Source organism: Gobio gobio (genome assembly GCF_949357685.1).
Source record: "Gobio gobio genome assembly, chromosome: 8".
NCBI lineage: Eukaryota > Metazoa > Chordata > Actinopteri > Cypriniformes > Gobionidae > Gobio > Gobio gobio.
In genome coordinates, this window is record NC_137114.1 from 28949886 (window position 1) to 28972555 (window position 22670).

At 39.5% G+C, this 22670-nt stretch overlaps 1 protein-coding gene across 1 annotated transcript in view; it reads left to right on the forward strand.

Moving 5' to 3' along the window:
• The first annotated feature begins 7022 nt into the window (after window positions 1-7022).
• The window catches only part of gpr4 (G protein-coupled receptor 4), a 30223-nt gene continuing 14575 nt past the window's right edge, over window positions 7023-22670 (forward strand). The window contains exon 1 of the mRNA XM_079824157.1: window positions 7023-7298. The gene's annotated coding sequence lies outside the window, so the exon portion shown is untranslated. The remainder of the gene's footprint in view (window positions 7299-22670) is intronic.

Consider the following 22670-nt stretch of genomic DNA (forward strand, 5'->3'; position numbering starts at 1 on the left):
CCGCTAGCCTAGCTTAGCACAAAGACTGGAGGTAAATGGCTCTAGCTAGCCTACTGCTCAATAAGTGACAAAATTACATCAACATTTTCCTATTTGCATGTTGTGATGTGTATAGTTACATCGTGTACTAACACCGACGGAAAATGAAAAGTTGTGATTTTTTTAGACCAATATGGCTAGGAACTATTCTCTCATTCCTGCGTAATGATCAAGGAACTTTGCTGCCGTACCATGGGTGCAGCGGCACAATGATATTACACAGCGCCTGAAAATAGTCCCCAGCACGCTCTCTGTGCAAGCAGGTTGTCATGTTGGTTATGTTGACGGAAGTTAGCCTATTTCCAGGCGCTGCGTAATATCACTGCGCCGCTGCACTCATGGCACGGCAGCAAAGTTGCACAAAAAGTCGACATGTTCCTTTAAGGATTAGTGTTTGGGGTAGGCAATCAGCACTGTGATTGACAAGGCCAATGAAATCTTTAGAATCTGCTGTGGGGCGGAGCTTCAGCTGAACTGTTTTTGGGAAAAATATCACACAACCCGAGATATCTTGCTTCACGTTTCACTCTACTCATACTTTACACAGGGTTAAAAATTAATCTTGGGTATTCATAAACTGACGTTTCACACAGTACATTCCTAAACCCTTGATTATCCTCCTTATTTGCATATTTGCGGTGTCAGTGTCATTGATTAGACGATTACTAGGGCGCATGAATTTAAATTAAAAAAATTTTAATAACGATTTTCATGGATACATGTTTTGTAATAAATAGCCTACTGCAATATTCCATAAAAAATAAGAATAGTCAATTTTGATTTCATGGTGACTTTAAACAGAAAACTGAAGAGTGATAAGTTGTCATTTGGAAATAGCCTATTTATACTAAGGGGCAATTTACCCAGAACACATTTTTCTGTTAAAAAAATGCACGTTTAAAAAGTTAAACTTATTTTAACTTGAGCCTGCATTTTTAGAATGTTGTGTCATGCGCAAGACACAAGCACAATGGTCAAACACGTCCATCTAGTACATGTTTACATATGAATATAAATACAATGGAAAAGCAGTGCAGTAGAATGCAAAAATGCATTCTGTGTAAAGCAATCTAATACAATAATATGGTAATGGACTCCCTGCATTTTGAACCCACATTAATCTGACACTCTTTCTTTATATTACCATTACGAGCAGTAACAATGTCCATTAGAATTTTTATGACTATTGGGTTAAAAACATTCCATGCCAACTTTGTGCCTCGCTGTTCATACTGTTTACATTATTGAGGCAGAACAAAGCAGCATTCAGTCTTTGTTTATCAACAGAGAGGAGGGCAAGGGGTGAAGGAAGTCGTTTTCTTTGCATTTTCATATAACCTTTTGTATCAGCGCTGCTTTCTTAATATATCAGAAACATTTGGATTACTTCATCTTGTGTTTAGATATAACAGATATATTTCAAATAGTTTTAGTAGTCTGTTGTCTGTTCGGCACAAAATATACAATATAATCACTATATTATGTTGACACATTCAGTTTCTAGAATACTGGCCTCTGTAATGGACTTGTTATGGACATCCAGACGTTGTAGCCACCCAGACTCCAGTTTGTGACCTGACATTCCAGCCTTGTCTCATCCTGAATCCACAGTTTTCAGACTTCTCCTTGGAGACGAGGTGACAGAACAGAAAATAAGCAATGCTGTCATCTGGGATTGCAAGTCAGTGTCAGGGAGGAAGGGAATTTAAGATGTCCCTAAACACGCTGCAGAACAGCATCCTAATGCAAGTGTGTAATGGGTTCTGACCACTTCACAGATATAAATTCCCCTTCCCCACTGCGTATTCCCAATGCACAGGGAAGCTGATTTATATGTGCTGTGAAAGATATGCTGACACTGCAGTTATTTTCTCCCTGATTTCATCAACTCGTATCTGAAAATGCAAATCCATCCCATGCTGGTTTTGACCACCATTCGTATGTTCTCACTTTTTGCATGAACACACTGCAGATACTTTATGGATGTGACACTGAGGGTTGATAATAGTGTAATTGGATTTCTGAACAGTATGCCTTCAGCACATCAGCGCTGACTGATGTTACACTAGATTTAAGTCAGAGAGGTAAAATTGTCACTGATATTTTCAGAACAATTTATGGAATGGGTGAAAATATGTGAAAACAATACAATGGCTTACAATAGAGCATGTGCTATTTTGAATTTCATACACCAGATCACAGGGTTGTGCGACATTAAGAATTGAATTGAGAATGACAGACGGACGGACGGACGGACGGACGGACGGACGGACGGACGGACGGACGATAGATAGATAGATAGATAGATAGATAGATAGATAGATAGATAGATAGATAGATAGATAGATAGATAGATAGATAGATAGATAGATAGATAGATAGATAGATAGATAGATAGATAGATAGATAGATAGATAGATAGATAGATAGATAGATAGATAGATAGATAGATAGATAGATAGATAGATAGATAGATAGATAGATAGATAGATAGATAGATGGATGGATGGATGGATGGACGGACGGACGGACGGACAGGTAGATACAGTGGGGAGAACAAGTATTTTTTGAATCAGTGAGTCGATTCAGCGGTTTGAATCGCCAAAGTCACGTGATTTCAGCAGTTTGGCGGTTTGACACGCGATCCAAATCATGATTTGACTCACTGATTCATAACGCTTTGAAGCTTCATGATGCGGTGTTTTGAAATCGGTCATCACTATATAAGTCGTTATTTCCGGGTTTTTTGCGCGCAAAAACTATTCTCGTCGCTTCATAAAGTTATTGTAGGACCACTGTAGTGAGATGGACTTTGTAACGACGTCTTTAGTACCTTTTATGGGTCTTGAGAGTGTACAGTGCATTGTGCCAATGGAGGCCTTTCTGAGCCAACAAATTTCTACTAAAATATCTTAGCAGCAGGGATTTTGGCTCACTCCCCCATACAGACCTTCTCCTGATCCTTCAGGTTTCGGGGCTGTTGCTGGGCAATATGGACTTTCAGCTCCCTCCAAAGATTTTCTATTGGGTTCAGGTCTGGAGACTAGCTAGGCCACTCCAGGACCTTGAGATGATTCTTACGGAGCCACTCTTGAAGAGTGTGTTTCGGGTCATTGTCATGCTTGAAGACCCAGCCACGACCCATCTTCAATGCTCTTACTGAGGGAAGGAGGTTGTTGGCCAAGATCTCGCGATACATGGCCCCATCCATCCTCCCCTCAATACGGTGCAGTCGTCCTGTCCCCTTTGCAGAAAAGCATCCCCAAAGAATGTTTCCACCTCCATGCTTCACGGTTGGGATGGTGTTCTTGGGGTTATACTCATCTTTCTTCTTCCTCCAAACACAGCGAGTGGAGTTTAGACCAAAAAGCTCTATTTTTGTCTCATCAGACCACATGACCTTCTCCCATTCCTCCTCTGGATCATCCAGATGGTCATTGGCAAACTTCAGACGGGCCTGGACATGCGCTGGCTTGATGGCGTAGTGTGTTACTAATGGTTTTCTTTGAGACTGTGGTCCCAGCTCTCTTCAGGTCATTGACCTGGTCCTGCCGTGTAGTTCTGGGCTGATCCCTCACCTTCCTCATGATCATTGATGCCCCACAAGGTGAGATCTTGCATGGTGCCCCAGACCGAGGGAGATTGACCGTCATCTTGAACTTCTTCCATTTTCTAATAATTGCGCCAACAGTTGTTGCCTTCTCACCAAGCTGCTTCCCTATTGTCCTGTAGCCCATCCCAGCCTTGTGCAGGTCTACAATTTTATCCCTGATGCCCGTACACAGCTCTCTGATCTTGGCCATTGTGGAGAGGTTGGAGTCTGTTTGATTGAGTGTGTGGACAGGTGTGGACATAATACTTATGTCATGCAATAAAATTCGAATAATTAAAAAAAAATAATAATACAATGAATTACAATTGAAGTAAAATTACAGACCTCTACATGCTTTGTAAGTAGGAAAACCTGGAAAATGGCAGTGTATCAAATACTTGTTCTCCCCACTGTAGATAGATAGGATAGATGGATAGATAGATGGATGGATGGATGGATGGATGGATGGATGGATGGATGGATGGATGGATGGATGGATGGACGGACGGATAGATAGATATCCGATAGATAGATAGATAGATAGATAGATAGATAGATAGATAGATAGATAGATAGATAGATAGATAGATAGATAGATAGATAGATAGATAGATAGATAGATAGATAGATAGATAGATAGATAGATAGATAGATAGATAGATAGATAGATAGATAGATAGATAGATAGATCGATCGATCGATCGATCGATCGATCGATCGATCGATAGTCATATTGAACAAAACAAATATTGCCTATAAGGGTCACTGCAAGTCCAGATGTTTTTGAGTTAAAACCATGTCAGTGCAATGAATCCATCTCCTCTTTCAAGCTGTCAAATACTAATTCTGTTGCTTGTATCTCCTTGGAGATTTCTCTGGCTTTGTTTATCAGACTTGTTTGTGCAATGCATTTGACACACCATTTGTCACAGCTGCAGGTTGGCTTGATGTAGCACTGCCTCATTACAGAGTTATTGTGACCTTATGTGACTGTGGATTATGGAGCCCATCTCTAGTGACTGTCCAGCTGAAACATTCTTAAATGCTACGGTGCTCATTAATGCCCTTTAATAGGTGTAAAAACATTATTATTTCTCTTTAAATCATTTACAAATTAGTGTATGAACTTATTAATGAGTGTAACCAAAAGGTTTTGTGATAAATAAAAAAAAAAACAACTCTGGTAATATCTGGTCAATCTAAGTAACTGTCATCAAATCAAAGTGGGTTATCTCAAATAAGGGAATTTTTAAGAGAGCTTTAAAGACTAACCTGGAACGCCCCGAGAGTGATGCATTCTTTGTTTGTTCATCAAACAACCAAACTGCTTTTATACTCAGCCACATGATGTTTTTTTTTTTAAACCTGGCGCTACCTCTAATCATGTTTTCTAAAAGAGAGTGCAGTTATTAGAGGCCTTGGCACGAGTTTTAATGGACTCTAATAGGCTTGTTTGACCCTGGGGGAAACCATTGTGATGTACAGTACATGCAGGTGATTCAGTCCTATTTAGAGGTAAGTTCGGTTTCAGTGAGTTTCTGTTTATACTATAAAAGCAGTTAAAGTTAAATTATTTACTACAACAATATTGTGTTACAACCATTTATTAGGGATTCCATGTTTTCGCATGGTAAAAATAATTCTTAGTTCAAGTAAATAATACTGACAAAAATCAATCAAACAAAAAAAACAAAACAATAAAAAGCAACCAGAGATTTATTTGATTGTATTTATATGTTAAAACTTTATAACATAATTGTGTCTTTCAATATTTTGTTTTTATTTACAATTAATAGTTTTTTGTTGTCAAATTTTGCACTGTTGTCTTGGGTGAGTTTATTCCTCTATTAATATGGTCATTTGATTGTTACTCTTATTGTGGTTCAAGTATGAATAGTTGAGGTCTGAATGTAAAGGGATTTGTATTTATTTATGTATGGTCTTATTGTTGGTTAGATGTTGTCAGTACTGTAAGAAAGGCACTTTGCACTTTGCTCTTTACACCAAATTTTCTCATTGATAAAGCACATACTAATGAACATTTTCCATCTACTGTAATTTTGTTAAAAAGTACATTTACGTTTTATGTACTTCTTAACATATAACCAAAGCAAACTGCTACTACAACTTGAGGAGATCTACATAGCAACAGTGCTCGAGCGCTGTTATACAAAAAATTTGTTTATTCAAGTGTTGAAAGCAAACTTTCAGTGATTCTGAAACTTTCAGCTGCTTCTCAGAATTATACTCAAAATTGCACTTAAGTAGGCCTATGGCTACCTGACAGAAAGGTCTATTTTGATTATAGCCTATAGCACTCAATCTTTTGATCGACATATGCTTAAAAGTATATAATTAAGTATCCTAAGTATGCTTGGCTTGTTGTGTTTAATCTCTTGATCGTGTAGCCTATCAAATAGGCTACTTTTTCACGAAGTTTTACATAAAAACTCATAATTTATAAAGAAAACAGATATGTTCCTAATTCTGAATATCTGATTGTTTGTGAAGGCTAAGTCCACTAGTGTACGATCGGCTTCAAATCTACTCTTTTCCCGCCACTGACTGAATTTTCACTGTAATACAGTAGGAGACGTAACCGTCTTTGTTGTTTCCATGGTTTCTACAAAATAAAATGGAAATCAAGGGGAATGCGGGTATGATGTCATTGAAAGGCCAATGTCCTGGTTAAAATTGCTGATTTCTCTGGATTTAAACATTTTGGGATAATGTAAGTAGGCCTACACAAGTCAACAAAATATATAACATTGTTATAGTGGTTTTTGTATATTTTAATCCAAAAATGTTACATATTGTGCCTTTAAAATAGTAGACTAGTACTATAAGTTCAATTGTAGTAGCTGATGCAGCATGAGAAACGTAGTTGTGAACTAGCTGTGCGCTTAAAGTTTACTACTGTTCACTTATAGCCTAGTACACAAACGTACAAGTTTGCTACTTGTACATAGCTTGAAGTAGCAGCTTAAAGTGTAGCCTACTTATTTTTCGTAGGGGTAAAGCAGGACAGTTGACGTCAATTGTGCTATAGCCTAGTTGCGCGAGACGAACTTCAAATTCTGTTTTTAAAAAATCCCATTAAAATCACAAATTAAACAAGCGTCCAGGTATTTTAAATAAATAGAAATGTTTAGTCACATTTTACATTATAATATTATTTTATGGAGCTATTTGTAGACAAACAAATACAAAACTGCCAAATGTAGGCTATATTTTGCCAGGAACAGCAAATTAACTGAAATGGGTCGATAAATCAAACGATAAACGTAAAAGTAAGAGTTCCATCATATCAGTGAGTCTTTTGTTTTAGTGGCATCCCATCTCAAATGGGCAGCCAGCGTTTCAATGGGACGGTCAGTGTTGGATAACGCACGTCACATTTCTCCTCAACCTCCGCGCGCTGCTCACTTTCAGTTTGCGCTTTGCAACTTCGCGATTGTCTCTGCCTTTTCCCCTGGTGTTACGTGAACTACAGACCTAAGATGGTGATGCTTTAATAGTACTCGATGTTTGTCCGGATGTTGATTTTAATTAGGGAAACGCGAGTTGTGTGGGTTTTTCGCGGCGCGTGCTGTTTGGAGATACAGAAAACATCACCTCTGCTCTGTCGCTGTCAGTTTGAGTGAGTGACCTACGGACACGCTATCATGTAAGTGTCATCGTTTAGATTTTTCTTGGGTTATGTAAGTCTTATGATAATGTCTTATGTTGATATAGTCTTATATTTTATAGGCTATCCTATGAAATATTGTTTTCTTTAGTTACTTAAAATAAGTGTTCCAATAGGCTACTGCTGAACAATTTTACAACACAATTGTACTCTTGCCTTATTGCCACGTCTTAATATGCCTTCCAGATCTAAAATTATGTCATTTAGGCGTGTGCTGTATAATTAGACATTAGGCTGATAATGCATAATAAAACATAATACAAGTTATTGGGGTCATTCTTCGAAGTGCTTTTTCCATTTTGAAAAGATTATTTTTCTGGGGATATAGCTATGAAACGTAGTAACACTGTTGATGGCATCAGTGTTGACAGTTTTACAGATCAGTCATTAAAGCTTTGTGAGGGAAGGTTACGAAAGGGTATTTACAGTATTAAAATAATAATTTAATGCTGATATTTCTACAAATTTCCAGGTTTTAGCAAGCACATTTTTACTGTACATTCTCAGGGGGAAAAAAGGTACAAAAGCTGTCAGTGGTATTGACCCTTTAAAAAGATTCTAATATGTAGGCTACACTTGGTACAAATATGTACATTTGAGGTACTAATATGCACTCTTTAGGTACACACCTTGTTAAAGAGTACTGCAACAGTGACAGCTTTTGTAAAAATGTTCTGTCAGTGTACAAAATCATGATAACAGTGATGACTATTTAAGATTGTAAATGTGCTAAAGCAGATTATTTGGAAACTCAAGACTGCAACAGGCCACAAAGGCATCTTCATTTAATGGATTTTTGTTTACATTTTAAGGAAAGTGCCTAAAATAACACACAGTAAAAATATGTCAGCTTTTTATGTATTCATGAGTGACACAAAATACACCTTTTTCATAGAAATACTCAGTATGCTGGCTACTTATAGAACACACTCACTTATAGGAAAATGCATTTCAAATGTTTTCCATGAGCCGTACATTTAATTGTTAATAACAGCAGTCATCCTGTAATTATAATAGCTTATGTATTAATGCATTTAGTTTGTTGCTTGAGTGTTCTTTCCACTGAATTCCTCTGTTGAACACATGTGGGTTATAGTGTGTGCAACGGCACACTACATTTCTCACGATTTAACAAGCAATTTAACAAGCTATAAAAGGCCTTTGGCAGTGTTTACTAGTCAGTTGTATTGTGTGCAATGCAATATATTTTCATTCACATTTGCGATAGGAAAGCATCAGTTAAACACTCATTGCATATCCATTTTTAGCAGCAAATGATCAAAATATACGAAAACGACACTACAGCAGTTGCGTTTCATATTTCATTTCAGCTCAGTTGCTGTAATATGTAATACAATATGAATTCAATACAGTGGCTCTGCAAGTAAGCCCGGCGCTTGAGATGTGTGTATTCTCCTCTCCTCATTGCTGTAATTTGAGGCTGACTTTGTTTTTCGCAGCATCTCGTCCTCTCCAGCATGTGGCTGATCTTGTTGTGGCAAAGGGCAGTGTGGCACATGAAACGATTTTCTGTAATGTCTTGGCCGATATGGTGTCTCCCTCTCGGTTTTGTTAGGAAACAAACGCAACATTTAATCAGTCCTTTTAAGCAAACAGTAATTGCCCTCTTGGGGTGCGAGATAAGAACTAACATTAAAAGCATGACTAGAAGAGAAGAGTAATCTTCCTGTGAACCAATGAGGTGTCTGCTCCAGTGCCACCCGCCTGAGCTAATAAGGGTGTTTTGTGAGGGTAATGTCTGGTTTGAGCACCGGATTGTGTGAGGAAAGCTATAACCCAGTGGCATGGTGGCCCCACAAGTGGCTGTTTTCAAACTTACTAATGAACTCATAGCATTTAAGTGTATAATTAAATATGTGGAGTAATTTGTAGTTTGAAACATCTACAGCAGTGGCAGATTTTATTGCGCCAACAGTTCACAGCAAAGGTTGAGGTTAATGACTGCTGCAACTATAAGGCTTTTTGTGGTCAGTCCTTTTTCCCTCACCTACCATAAATACAATGCAGTTTCATGGAAAAAAAGGCCTCTTAAACTGATGTAATCGTGCATGCTAAGCATATCAGTTCTATTGAGCGGTTTGATCTGTTTAGCAACCTGACACTGACTTCAGCAGAAACATGCCATATGTCAAGCTGTATCATATTACGGCATCAGACATATGCTTATCTTGCATGCCCATCTCAGTTCTCAGAACCGGACGCTCGGTCTGGATCATGATTAACACGGCTGAATTTTTCAATGGCTGAATCAGTAGAATCCTGTGCAAACATTCCCACCCTGTCAAGTGGGTTATGTGAAAAGTGAAAACGCTAACAGTCCAGCAGGTCTCCGATGAAGCACATTGTTGTTTGTCTCTCTCCACATTAGACAGTGTAACTCAACACGTTCTGTATTGGCTGTGATCTTCAGCCCCTTGTGGTCCTCTGGACAAAAGTAGAAGCTTTTAGTGAAGCTATTGATGTAGTCACTTGTGGCAGCATTGACGTGTGAGAATAAAATATGGAGGTTAGGTCACCGTTGACAGTTTAGATGGCTCAGAACAAAACTGTTTATACCTTTCCTTTGGCACTTCCAACAAAAGCTTTCGTCGATAGCGGAAAAAAATGTATGTTGAAAACTGCAGCAGGTGATTGATAAGATAAGCTTCTAAAACTATGTGTTCTTCACAATTTTGAAACAAGGATGCTGCTGTCTGGATGTTAGGGCTCAATAACTTGTTTGGACTGTTTTTCCTCATACAGGCAAAGTTCCAGTTAATTATTGTTAAGTTAATGTTCATTGTCAGCATTGATATTAGCAAGGACTTTTGAAGGACCTATCACGCTTTTATTATTAGAAGATAATAAATGAAGTGTGTCATTTGGGAGGACTATAAAGGAACTTTTAACATCGATTTTTAACCTTTCCATTGCATAAAAGGTTCTTTATAGTCGAAAAAGGTTCTTTAGAATAGATTATTGAAATGTTCTTCACACTAAAGGCAAAGTCGCATTAGCAAAATGTCTGTGAAATTTCTCTGGCAAAAAAGGTCCACTGTCAACAGTGTAGCGATGCATGAAGAACAGCTCACGCAGGGTTACTTTCATACCAAGTAGCTCTCGGTTGGTCGACACCGCAAATTTGCATGACCACCTTAAAAGCAAATCAAATCTGTGACAAGAACTTGTGAAAATGAATCTGGGGATTACTATTGAAATGACTGGATTTCAGGCGCAAAATTGTGCCAAATCAGCGGTAAATGTGACCGTACCATAAGAACATTTATTTTTTATTTTTTAAAGCTGTACACTTGAACCCAAAATGGTTCTTCTATGGCTTCTTCGCTGTGAAAACCCTCATAATTTTTAGAGTGTAAGACAGGAGAAAGTACACACACACAAGCAATCACAAACATTACCAGAAATGTACAACTGAGGACGTTCTATCAGTTATGGGCTTCATTTGAATACACTTTTGTGAGAATGTTGTGAGTCTTGAAGCAGATTTTTCTTGAAGTTTGAAGTGATTTTCAACTCTTTACCCTTTACCCTATCCTGACCCTACTAAACTATTTGGCCACTTCAATGAAACTAATCGTTCTCTGCTTTGAAGTTTTTCTCAGCTGGACACTGCATCTAGTTTCCTTTTAAACATCGCTCTGGTTTTTTTGCTAAGCAGGTGCCAGCAATTTCCGCGTCTATGCTACATTGCTGCCAAGTTATAGCCTGTCAACACAATCACAGATGAAACAGAACAATAGCAGAAGTGGACCAGATGCACCAGATGAGATGTGGAGGTGTTTCCTCTAAGCTTTATCAAAAAACAGCATGAAGCCGGCCGAGTGAGCATGAAGCAAATATAGTTTTGAACTCTCTCTCTCTCGCTCTGCATGGTTTCTGTCTTAAGAAAACATATCGTCATGTTGATACCTCTTCTAATTGCGATTCGGGGTAAAGGTGATTAGCATTTGTGACCGTGCCTAAAGCAGCCGACCAGTTTAAGCCAAATTAAACCTCACCAATAAAACTCTTGACTGGGGACTTGAGTGGAAAATGTGGCACTTTTATTGAAGTCATTAATTCGCCTTGCAGGATGCCTGCCCTGGTCTCTCTAGAGACACACGGCCGCCTCTCCACTGGAGCATAAAACACAGTTAGGAAAGAATTAAATACCTGCCCTGAATCAATACCAAGGGAGACAGGCAGTTCTTACTCAGCTCACCTGCCATGGTCAGCCTGCTATGTGGACGCTGTGTACTGATATAATGGATCGGTCCTTGTAAAAAGCACATTGCCCCTCTTAGAATCTTTTATACAAGAACAAATAAAAGGACCAGTGATTGGTGGGTACGAAGGAAGATTTTGTTAAGTATCACTTCATTAGTGAGTAGTGGTTCGATTTGACAAAAATATGAATTTAATCTATTAATTACAGTTTTTTCCAACTGCTTTCACACAAAATCTGTTCATGTCACACGATTTTTGAAACCCCTCACTCAAAGTGCAAAACTATAGCCTGACGTCGTCATACTCAATTCTAGTCAGAATATGAGTCTGATACTGCTCCGTTGGGCTGTGATTATGGGGTGTGTTTCAACTGAACCAGGAAAGGCCTCAATTGGATAGACCTACAACCAATCAGAGCAACGGAGCAACGCATAACGTTAGTTGTCAAATGTCAACAGATCTCAACTGCACTGTGTTGCCATGTACGCGGGTTGAAGCGACCCCAATAATGTGATATACAGACCCAGGAATGCGATTTTTAGCTGCCAGCCCTGCCAAAACAACACATATTTTACCCCCCAAATGCCTTTTTTCCCCCGGAGAACCCCCCTGGAAAGCTATTGGGCTTGTTTTGGGCTAGTTTTGAGGAACGTTAGCAATTGGGCGGTTTTGTTGTAAAAACTTGGCAACTCTGTCTGCACGCACGCTGGAATAAGTTACGTTAGAAGAAAAAGATGAGTGTAAACGATCTTTGCCGGTGTTGTAAAAAAAGAATTTAAGGATACACAGAGTACTTACCAACACGATCATCATTTCTGAGAGAAATAGTAAAGGTGAATGCACATACAACAAGTTCTCCGTTTAGGATTAGAACAAATTGAACCCAAGCGCTCTTTGGTGCCGTGGATGATTACGTTAATGTTGATCATCTGTCCATCATCGTCTAAAGCCCGCCCTGACAATTTCATTGGTCCGAACAGTTTCTGTTCGGGCATAATTACTTCTCTACGGAGAAAGTCCAGACCGAACTGCCCGAGTAAAAATGTTGTGGGCGGGGCTAAGTTCGGCTGGCATCCAGGCTAGCAAAACTACACACCAAATCTCCAAAACCATAAGCTATTTCTCAGCCTTTCAATTACATAAAACCACTTTTTTTCAAAACGCTACACACAATACTCTACCTAAAACACAAAAATCTTACAGGAAGTGACTTGCTTTCCTTTTCCAAACACAACCAATCAAAAGGCTACACTAATTCACCAGGTCACACACACACTCCTCACATGTTTACATATGTTTATGGTTTTGTTGTATGCTACTGTATACAACAGTCATGTTTGACCTAATACATATTTTCTGTTTCTACATTGCATTGGTGTTTACAGTGTACTTGTTACCCCTCTCAGCAGATTACTTTCACTGTAGAACATTGTATTTAAATTGAGATATAAGCCTATGAAAGACCAAAGAGCTGTGTTTACATGGTATATCCAAAAGAAGTGTTTGCCATTTGATGCAAATGCTTCATTCTGACGTGCGTTTATGGCATTTTGAATGCCGTGTTACATTTTGAAGGAGATGTGAGGCATTTTGTGTGTGCAGTTTTGGGAGTTGTGTGTAGAGTTTTGAAAAAAGGAGACATGGTTTTGAAAAAGTATGTAAGCAGTTGGAAAAAACTGTAATATGGATGAAAAATCTGACATTTTTACAAAAGTGTATTCTAATAAAGCCCATAACTGGTGTTTATTGTCATTATGACCTCAAGCACAGAGGTTCATTTGTGTGAAATTCAAAGGATTCTGAAGTTTCATTTTGTGTATCTCTGAATGTTTGCATTTGCTTATGTGTATGCGTGTGCATATGTGCGTGTCTGAACAGAAATAGACATGTCAGGAAGTCAGCTTTTTTTTCTTTGCTTATGTGTGTATAACTTACGCAACAAGTTATAGGGGTTTTAAATAAGTAAAAAGGGATTGCTCATCCACAAAGATATATTACAGTTTTTTCCAACTGCTTACACACAAAATCTGTTCATGTCACACGTTTTTTGAAACCACTACTCAAAGTGCAAAACTACACACCAAATCTCAAAAACCATAAGCTATTTCTCAGCCTTTGACTCAGTTTTAAATCGCATAAAACACTTTTTTCAAAACTCTACACACAATTCTCTACCTAAAACACAAAAATCTAACAGGAAGTGACTTGCTTTCCTTTTCCAAACACAACCAATCAAAATGCTACACTTATTCACCAGGACTGCGTTCAGCCCCGACAAAATGTTGCAAAACGTTTTTTAAACGGAAATGGTGCTGTGTTGAACACCCTGTTCTGGTGACGCAAGAGTTGCAACTATGGCAGCTGAGAAGGACATTCTTTGTGTTCTTTTTGAGGTATTTTCGGAGCCTGATGAAATTGATATAAATAGATGTTTACAGTTCTTTACAATCGCTATGACAATTTTTTCAATACTTTTAACACATTTCCTAAACTCTTAAAGGTCCCATTCCGCATGATCCCATTGTTCAAACTTTAGTTAGTGTGTAATGTTGCTGTTAGAGCATAAATAATACCTGTAAAATTATAAAGCTCAAAGTTCAATGCCAAGCGAGATATTTTATTTAACAGAAGTTCCCTTTCAAAGCCTACAGCGAACGGCTGGCTTGGACTACATCCTGGTACTTCCTTCTTTAATTACGTCAGTAGAGCAGTAGAACAGACTTACCTCCGCCCACAAAGAAACGCGAAAAAGGGGGCGCGGTCTTGTTGCTGTCCCACGTGGAGAAGCGGACGTGTCGCGTGGAGAAAAGGAACTGTTGCGTTGAGTGTGTTTATCGCCATGTCGTCGAGACGCTGTTATTTTCATCCAGGAGTCAAATCACCTTTGTTTGGCTTTCCCAGGGACGCTGTAGAGATTATTGAACGCATACATCTCTCCGTTAAGAGGCGTGACCTTTCCAACATGCGCTAAGCTGCTGTCGAATCACAACACAGGAACTGCTGGCACCTGCGCTAAGCTGCGGTCGAATTACAACACGGTAAGCGCTTGCACAATCAGAACTCGTTACGTGTTTCTGAAGGAGGGACTTCATAGAAAGAGGAAATCACCAGCCGTTTTTAGGACAGTGAAAACAGCGGTACACAGATAAGTACATTGTATGAAAAATACTGTGTTTTTTTACACGCGAAACATGAACACATGTTATATTGCACACTGTAAACACAATCAAAGCTTCAAAAAAACACGAAGAACGGGACCTTTAACACAGTTTGCACAACATCTGTCTGTGTAGGCTATACAATTAACACATTTAATGTTGCTTTTACACAAAATGCATATAGTTAACACAAATTTAAAATGTTTGAACTTCTTTTACACACAAGCTCAACCAAGGCCAAAACAATGGATTTTTACTGCCAAATTTACCAATGCTTTAACACTGTATATCAGAACAGATAACACCATGTTCTAAACCTTAACCTTATAGGCTAAAGTCAAGGTAAACAGCTGTTTATATTGAGAATTGAAAAACAAATATATTCCCTGTATTTTATGATAAACAGCCGATTGAAGTTATGCAAATATATAAATCACAGCTGATTCATATCTAGGAATTGTTCAGGTGTTGATGTTGTTTCAATCACATGACCATATGGTATACAGTAGAAGAGGGCCTATTTGGGCTGCTCTTGTGTGAAAAAGGAACAATATAGAGCAACACAAAGAAAGTCAGAAAAATAAATAAAACTGAAGGGCATTCTATAAAGCTACTCTGAGATGGGTCATTCATTTTTTGTATTGATTTTCTGCAGCAAAAGAAACAAAATGCATGCATTTATTAAACCCAACAAAACACAAATGTGGAGAGTCTTCAAAAGACACACAATCTATGATCAATAAAATATACTGTCCATTGTATACGGGCAGACCTGACACAAAAAAAATAATGCAGTTTCTGTAATTCCATCTAGTTGTCACAGACACGTCAGGTTCCACCCTCCACCAATCACAGCGCACTCCTTCCCCAGAGTACTGATCACCATCACCTGCACCTCATCACCACACTCATCACCAGCAATACAAGACTCACAACCACACAGCACTCCACGTCCGGTCTCGTTCGCATATACTTCAGGCTATGCTTACCTCAAGGACTCTACTACTGATACTTACCTGTCTCCAGCGTGTCTCCTTCCTTCCGTGTTCCTTGTCTGCTGTGTGGGTGTGTTCCTGTCCGTCCCTCAGTACTCCAGCGATCTACAGTCTCCAACGATCTCCAGTCTCCAGCGTCCTTCCATCTACAAAACAAAAGACAGTAACTCTCTCTCTCTCGTATCACCTTCTAATCTACCAACTACCGGTTTACTCACCTGCTCCACAACACCTGCTCTACTGTGGTCTAATAAACTACCCTTACCTGTTAACATCTGTGTCTGCCTCCTCAACCGTCTACGTCAGTTCCATCTGTTCCTCAAGGCCGAAAAGTGTTCTTTCCACCAAGCATCCGTTTCCTTCCTGGGATACCACATAGATCACAGTGGCATCCGGATGGACGAGAGGAAGGTGGAGTCCATCACAACCTGGCCAGAACCCACTACCATAAAAGACCTCCAACGCTTCCTAGGTTTCTCCAATTTCTACAGACGATTCATCAAACGTTACAGCTCTATCACTCATCCACTCACCAGTATGTTACGCAATAAACCCAAGTCTCTGTCCTGGACCCCGGCAGCCACCAACGCCTTCAGCCAACTCAAGAAAGCCTTAACCACCGCTCCCCTACTAGTCCATCCAGACCCGGAAAGGCCCTTCATCGTGGAGGTGGATGCTTCCACAACCGGAGTGGGAGCGGTGTTATCACAGCAGCAGGGGACGCCCAGTAGACTCCATCCATGCGCCTTCTTCTCCCGCAAGCTCAGCCCGGCGGAAGTCAACTACTCCATCGGTGACAGGGAACTCCTTGCAGTCAAGCTTGCCTTGGAAGAGTGGAGGCATTGGTTGGAGGGAGCCAAACATGCGTTCCTGGTGCTAACAGATCACAAAAACCTTGAGTATCTTCGATCAGCCAAGAGACTAAACCCCAGACAAGCCCGTTGGGCTATGTTTTTCTCCCGTTTCAATTACACCATCTCCTATCGTCCCGGTACCAAGAATCTTAAAGCTGATGCTCTCTCCCGTCTGCAAGCTCCTGACGAACAGACCGAAGAACCAGAACCCATTATTCCAAGCTCCCTCATCGTAAGTCCTATTACCTGGTCCGAAGAAACCATCCCCTCCTCCAATGCCTCCACGAACCCTCCGCCGGGCTGTCCACCTGGCTTGCTGTACCTCACTCGGACACGACGCACTCCCACCATTCACTCGGCTCACACATCACTTGGTACTGGTCACCCGGGGGTCAATAAAGCCCTCTCGTTGCTAAAAGAACGCTTCTGGTGGCCAGGGATGGCTAAGGATGTCAGAAGGTACGTGCAGGGCTGTAGGGAGTGTGCCATTTCCAAGTCTCTGCGTCATCTTCCAGCTGGTAAACTCCTTCCTCTGCCCGTTCCAGAACACCCATGGTCACACCTAGGAGTAGATTTCATCACTGACCTGCCGGTCTCAGATGGTAATACCACCATTCTAGTAGTGGTAGATCGTTTCTCTAAATCTTGTCGTCTGATCCCACTCCCAGGTCTGCCTACTGCCATGGAAACAGCTGAGACACTCTTCAACCAAGTTTTAAGATACTTCGGAGTACCAGAGGACATTGTATCAGATAGAGGTCCCCAGTTCATATCCAGAGTATGGAGATCGTTCTTCTCACTCCTAGGTGTGGCCGTTAGCCTGACGTCGGGGTATCATCCACAGTCAAACGGGCAGACGGAAAGGAAGGTACAGGAAATTGGCCGCTTCCTACGTACCTTCTGTCATGACCACCAGGACTCTTGGAACCAGTTCCTGGGTTGGGCCGAGTACACCCAAAACTCTCTGAGACAGTCGACCACAGGACTCACCCCGTTCCAGTGCGTACTCGGCTTTCAACCTCCACTGTTCCCCTGGGATGGGGAACCCTCCGACGTTCCTGCAGTGGACTACTGGTTCCGAGAGAGCGAGAGGGTCTGGGACTCAGCCCACCATCAGTTGCAACGGGCCCTGCGCAGACGCAGGATGGTAGCTGATCTCCGACGTTCTGACACCCCTGTCTTCCAGCCTGGTCAGCTGGTGTGGCTATCTACCAGAGATATCAGAATGCGTCTGCCTTGCAAAAAGCTGAGTCCCAGGTTCATTGGCCCATTCCCCATCACCAAGCAGGTCAATCCAGTCACCTATCAACTCCGTCTGCCACAAGGGTATCGTATACATCCCACTTTCCATGTCTCACTGCTGAAAGCTCACCACCCCTCGGTTTCTCCCACAGGACCTGACGTAGTTCCCGCCGAACCCCCCCTTCCACTCTTCCTGGAGGATGGTACGGCCTACAAGGTCAATGAGATCTTGAACTCCCGACGTCGTGGTGGTCAGCTGGAATATCTAGTGGATTGGGAAGGATATGGTCCCGAGGAACGCTCCTGGGTCCCAAGGAACGACATTTTAGATCCCAGTTTACTCCAGACCTTTCCCGACAGTCATCCTGAGAAGCCAGCTCCGCGGGGTAGAGGACGTCCACCACGGCGTCGGGGTTCTCGGCCCTCTGGAGCGGGCCGTGGAGGGGGGGGTACTGTCACAGACACGTCAGGTTCCACCCTCCACCAATCACAGCGCACTCCTTCCCCAGAGTACTGATCACCATCACCTGCACCTCATCACCACACTCATCACCAGCAATACAAGACTCACAACCACACAGCACTCCACGTCCGGTCTCGTTCGCATATACTTCAGGCTATGCTTACCTCAAGGACTCTACTACTGATACTTACCTGTCTCCAGCGTGTCTCCTTCCTTCCGTGTTCCTTGTCTGCTGTGTGGGTGTGTTCCTGTCTGTCCCTCAGTACTCCAGCGATCTACAGTCTCCAACGATCTCCAGTCTCCAGCGACCTCCAGGCTCCAGCGTCCTTCCATCTACAAAACAAAAGACAGTAACTCTCTCTCTCGTATCACCTTCTAATCTACCAACTACCGGTTTACTCACCTGCTCCACAACACCTGCTCTACTGTGGTCTAATAAACTACCCTTACCTGTTAACATCTGTGTCTGCCTCCTGTGTACTTGTAACACTAGTGTTAGTGTTTTTTTATAACATTGTGCTATGATTGACTAAATGTTCCTGTTGGAAGAGAACATGTGTTAGGGTTTTAGTGAATTATTATATTTTGAAAATTAGTTTTGGAGTTTAGTTTACAATGTGTGATTTGAGCATGAAATTAATCGTTTTGGCAATTGCGTGATGTAGGTGTGTTGGTGCGTTAAGAGTTTAGGAAATTTGTTAAAAGTATTGAAAAAATTGTCATAGCAATTGTAAAAAACTGTAATACTGCAAAATACATGCAAAATACATGCAATCACTGCCCTTGCTGTCCAGAATAAAAGAAAACATCCCCATCCCATTTAATTAACTGTAATTATCTCCTGGTAATCAATTCTAATTTAAATAATTTTCTTTCTTTCTTTTTTTAAAATAATTTTTATGTAAAGCACTTAGTTTTTTCCAACTGCTTACACACGTTTTCAAAACCATGTCTCCTTTTTTCAAAACTCTACACACAATTCCCAAAACTGCACACACAAAATGCAAAATGCCTCACATCTCATTCAAAATGTAACACTGCATTCAAAATGCCATAAACGCACGTCAGAATGAAGCATTTGCATCAAATGGCAAACACTTCTTTCATTATAGTACATTTTGGATATACCATGTAAACACTGTTGTTCTAAATCTAAAGCTCTTTGGTCTTTCATAGGCTTATATCTCAATTTAAATACAATGTTCTACAGTGAAAGTAATCTGCTGAGAGGGGTAACAAGTACACTGTAAACACCAATGCAATGTAGAAACAGAAAATATGTATTAGGTCAAACATGACTGTTGTATACAGTAGCATACAACAAAACCATAAACATATGTAAACATGTGAGGAGTGTGTGTGTGACCTGGTGAATAAGTGTAGCATTTAGATTTTCACAAGTCACTTCCTGTTAGATTTTTGTGTTTTAGGCAGATAATTGTGTGTAGCGTTTTGAAAAAAGTATTTTATGCAATTGAAAACTGAGTCAAATGCTGAGAAATAGCTTATGGTTTTTGAGATTTGCTGTGTAGTTTTGCACTTTGAGTGAGGGGTTTCAAAAATCGTGTGACATGAACAGATTTTGTGTGTAAGCAGTTGAAAAAAAACTGTAATTACCATATATGAAAGTTAGTATATAAATAAACTTGCCTTGCAATGAAGCTAAAATATAAATAAATACATCTTCATGTTGATATATATATATATATATATATATATATATATATATATATATATATATATATATATATATATATATATATATATATATATATATATATATAAAACTCTTACGACAATCATGTCTTCTAATATTTCAATTGTTGCGTATACCGAGCTGCGGACACATTTGTAAATAACTTTACTTGGACCCATTGTGCGAGCTGTCACTTTAATACCGCGTGGTTTATATACATGTTGCTGCTGATTGGGCTGACATATTTGACACACACACCAAACGAGAGAAAACGCATCTCAAAGCTCTTGCACTCCGTTTCCCGGAAACATGATGTTCAACCGGAAACCGTAGCAAAACGTTGCGCACTGGTTTGAGCTTTGAACGTGCCCCAGGTCACACACACTCCTCACATGTGCAAACACTAATTGCTTAACTGATCACTAACCAATCACTGCTTTACTGTAGTATAGGCCTATAAATAGGTCAAAGGTCAGATTACCTGTTTTGCACAATGGATGCTAAAAACGGACAGAGAGCCAGAGGAATAGGAGGGAGAGGCAAGGGACAACAACGAGGACCAATTCAAAGACGAAGAGTTGGAAGAGGAGTTGGAGGAGTTGGAGGAATAGGAAGAAGAGGACGAGGGCAAATAAGAGAAGGAAGGAGAGCCATCTCTGATGAGATTAGGGCAACACTTGTTAATCATGTGTTCCCCCTGGACCCCCCACACACAATTGTGTTCTTTACTGTAAAGAATATACTTTTGGTTTACATATGTTTATGGTTTTGTTGTATGCTACTGTATACAACAGTAATGTTTGACCTAATACATATTTTCTGTTTCTACATTGCATTGGTGTTTACAGTGTACTTGTTACCCCTCTCAGCAGATTACTTTCACTGTAGAACATTGTATTTAAATTGAGATATAAGCCTATGAAAGACCAAAGAGCTGTGTTTACATGGTATATCCAAAAGAAGTGTTTGCCATTTGATGCAAATGCTTCACTCTGACGTGCGTTTATGGCATTTTGAATGCAGTGTTACATTTTGAAGGAGATGTGAGGCATTTTGTGTGTGCAGTTTTGGGAATTGTGTGTCGAGATTTGAAAAAAGGAGACATGGTTTTGAAAACGTGTGTAAGCAGTTGGAAAAAACTGTAATAAAATCCAGATTCCAGACTGAATTTTTTTTTTTTTTACACTACTGTTCAAAAGTTTTGAGTGAGTCAGATTTTTTCTTTAAAGAAACTAATAAGGAACTATAAAAAAATGACCATTCAATTAATCAAAAAGACAATAAAGGCATTTATAAAAGATTTATTTTGTTACAAAAATAACTTTATATTCATCAAAGAATCCTTTCCCACAAAAATATAACTATTTTCAACATTTATAATAATAAATGTTTCTTGAGCAGCAAATCAGCATATAAGAATGATTTCTGAAGGATCTCTGAAATATATTCAAATAATATTTTAAATTGTAAAAAATGTTTTACAATAGAATTTTTTTATCAAATAAATGCAGGCTTGGTGAGCATAAAAAAAAATAAAAAAACTCAAAAACATACAAAAAATGTTTGAACCCACACTTTTGAACTGTACAAAAGATTTAAAAGGACATACAATTGCCATAAATGAAGCGCATATAAACTGTGTGTTATTTTTAAAACATTTGAAGCTATATGAGCTTTGAGTGAAGGCTGAAAATCTCCAAATACAGCTGCATAAAAATCACACTCTTGTTTGCCCATTTTCAAAATTGCTGCAATGATGAGACACATGAGAACTATTTATGTATTATGTATGTATTATATATAATGCGTGCAAGCAGGAGTGACATTTGAGAGCTACAGAGGAAAGGAAGCTGAATTTTGGTCTGTTCCTCACATAAAGAATGTGAAGACATAAATAGCACATGACATGAGTACTATAAACTACTTTTTTTGCTGCTCTTTTTGGAGCTTGACAATTCTTAGTCATTGTATGCTTTCCACTTTTGTTTCATTGTTGGAGGCAAACCATTCCTTCAATAATTGTTAAAGTAACGATTTTACAATGGATGTATAGCGAGCCGACATTCCAGAGGTTTATAAGTTGAAATGTGAAGCTCATATTTTTTGTTAAAGCACTTGAATGAATCATCTAGTAAAGCCCTGGTTATTATGTTAAAACCAAATCCTTTTTTATGTACTTTTATAGGTGCATTATGTATTGCAAACATAATGTGGGTGGAGTGTGTTGCATGTAAATGTACCCTTTCTGGAGAAAAATGTTATGTATAACTTTACACAGGCAAGGTCAATAAGTGATTATGTCACTCTCGTGCCATCATGTATAATATTTAAGCATTGTATTGCAGTTTTTCTCTACACATTTTCTGAAAGCATGCCTCATACTCTCACAAATCAAAAAACACACACACAATGGGCAAAACCCCTCAATTCAAAATGAAACTTTACATTCAAATCAATGTTATTTCTTCTCAAAATGGTATTTTGTTTTCAAATGACACACACAAACCATCAAATGAATAGACATTTATAAGAACCAGTTGAACACTGATGTGCTCAATGTAAAACACTATGATGATTGGAAAACACTTCTTCTCCATTCATCATAATGACTTTTTTGGTTCAGTGTTACACTTACTACAGACAGTACATAAGTGTGTTGTAAAGTATTTGAGAATATTGTTTTTATACTCAGAACATGCAAATACACGGTAACAAA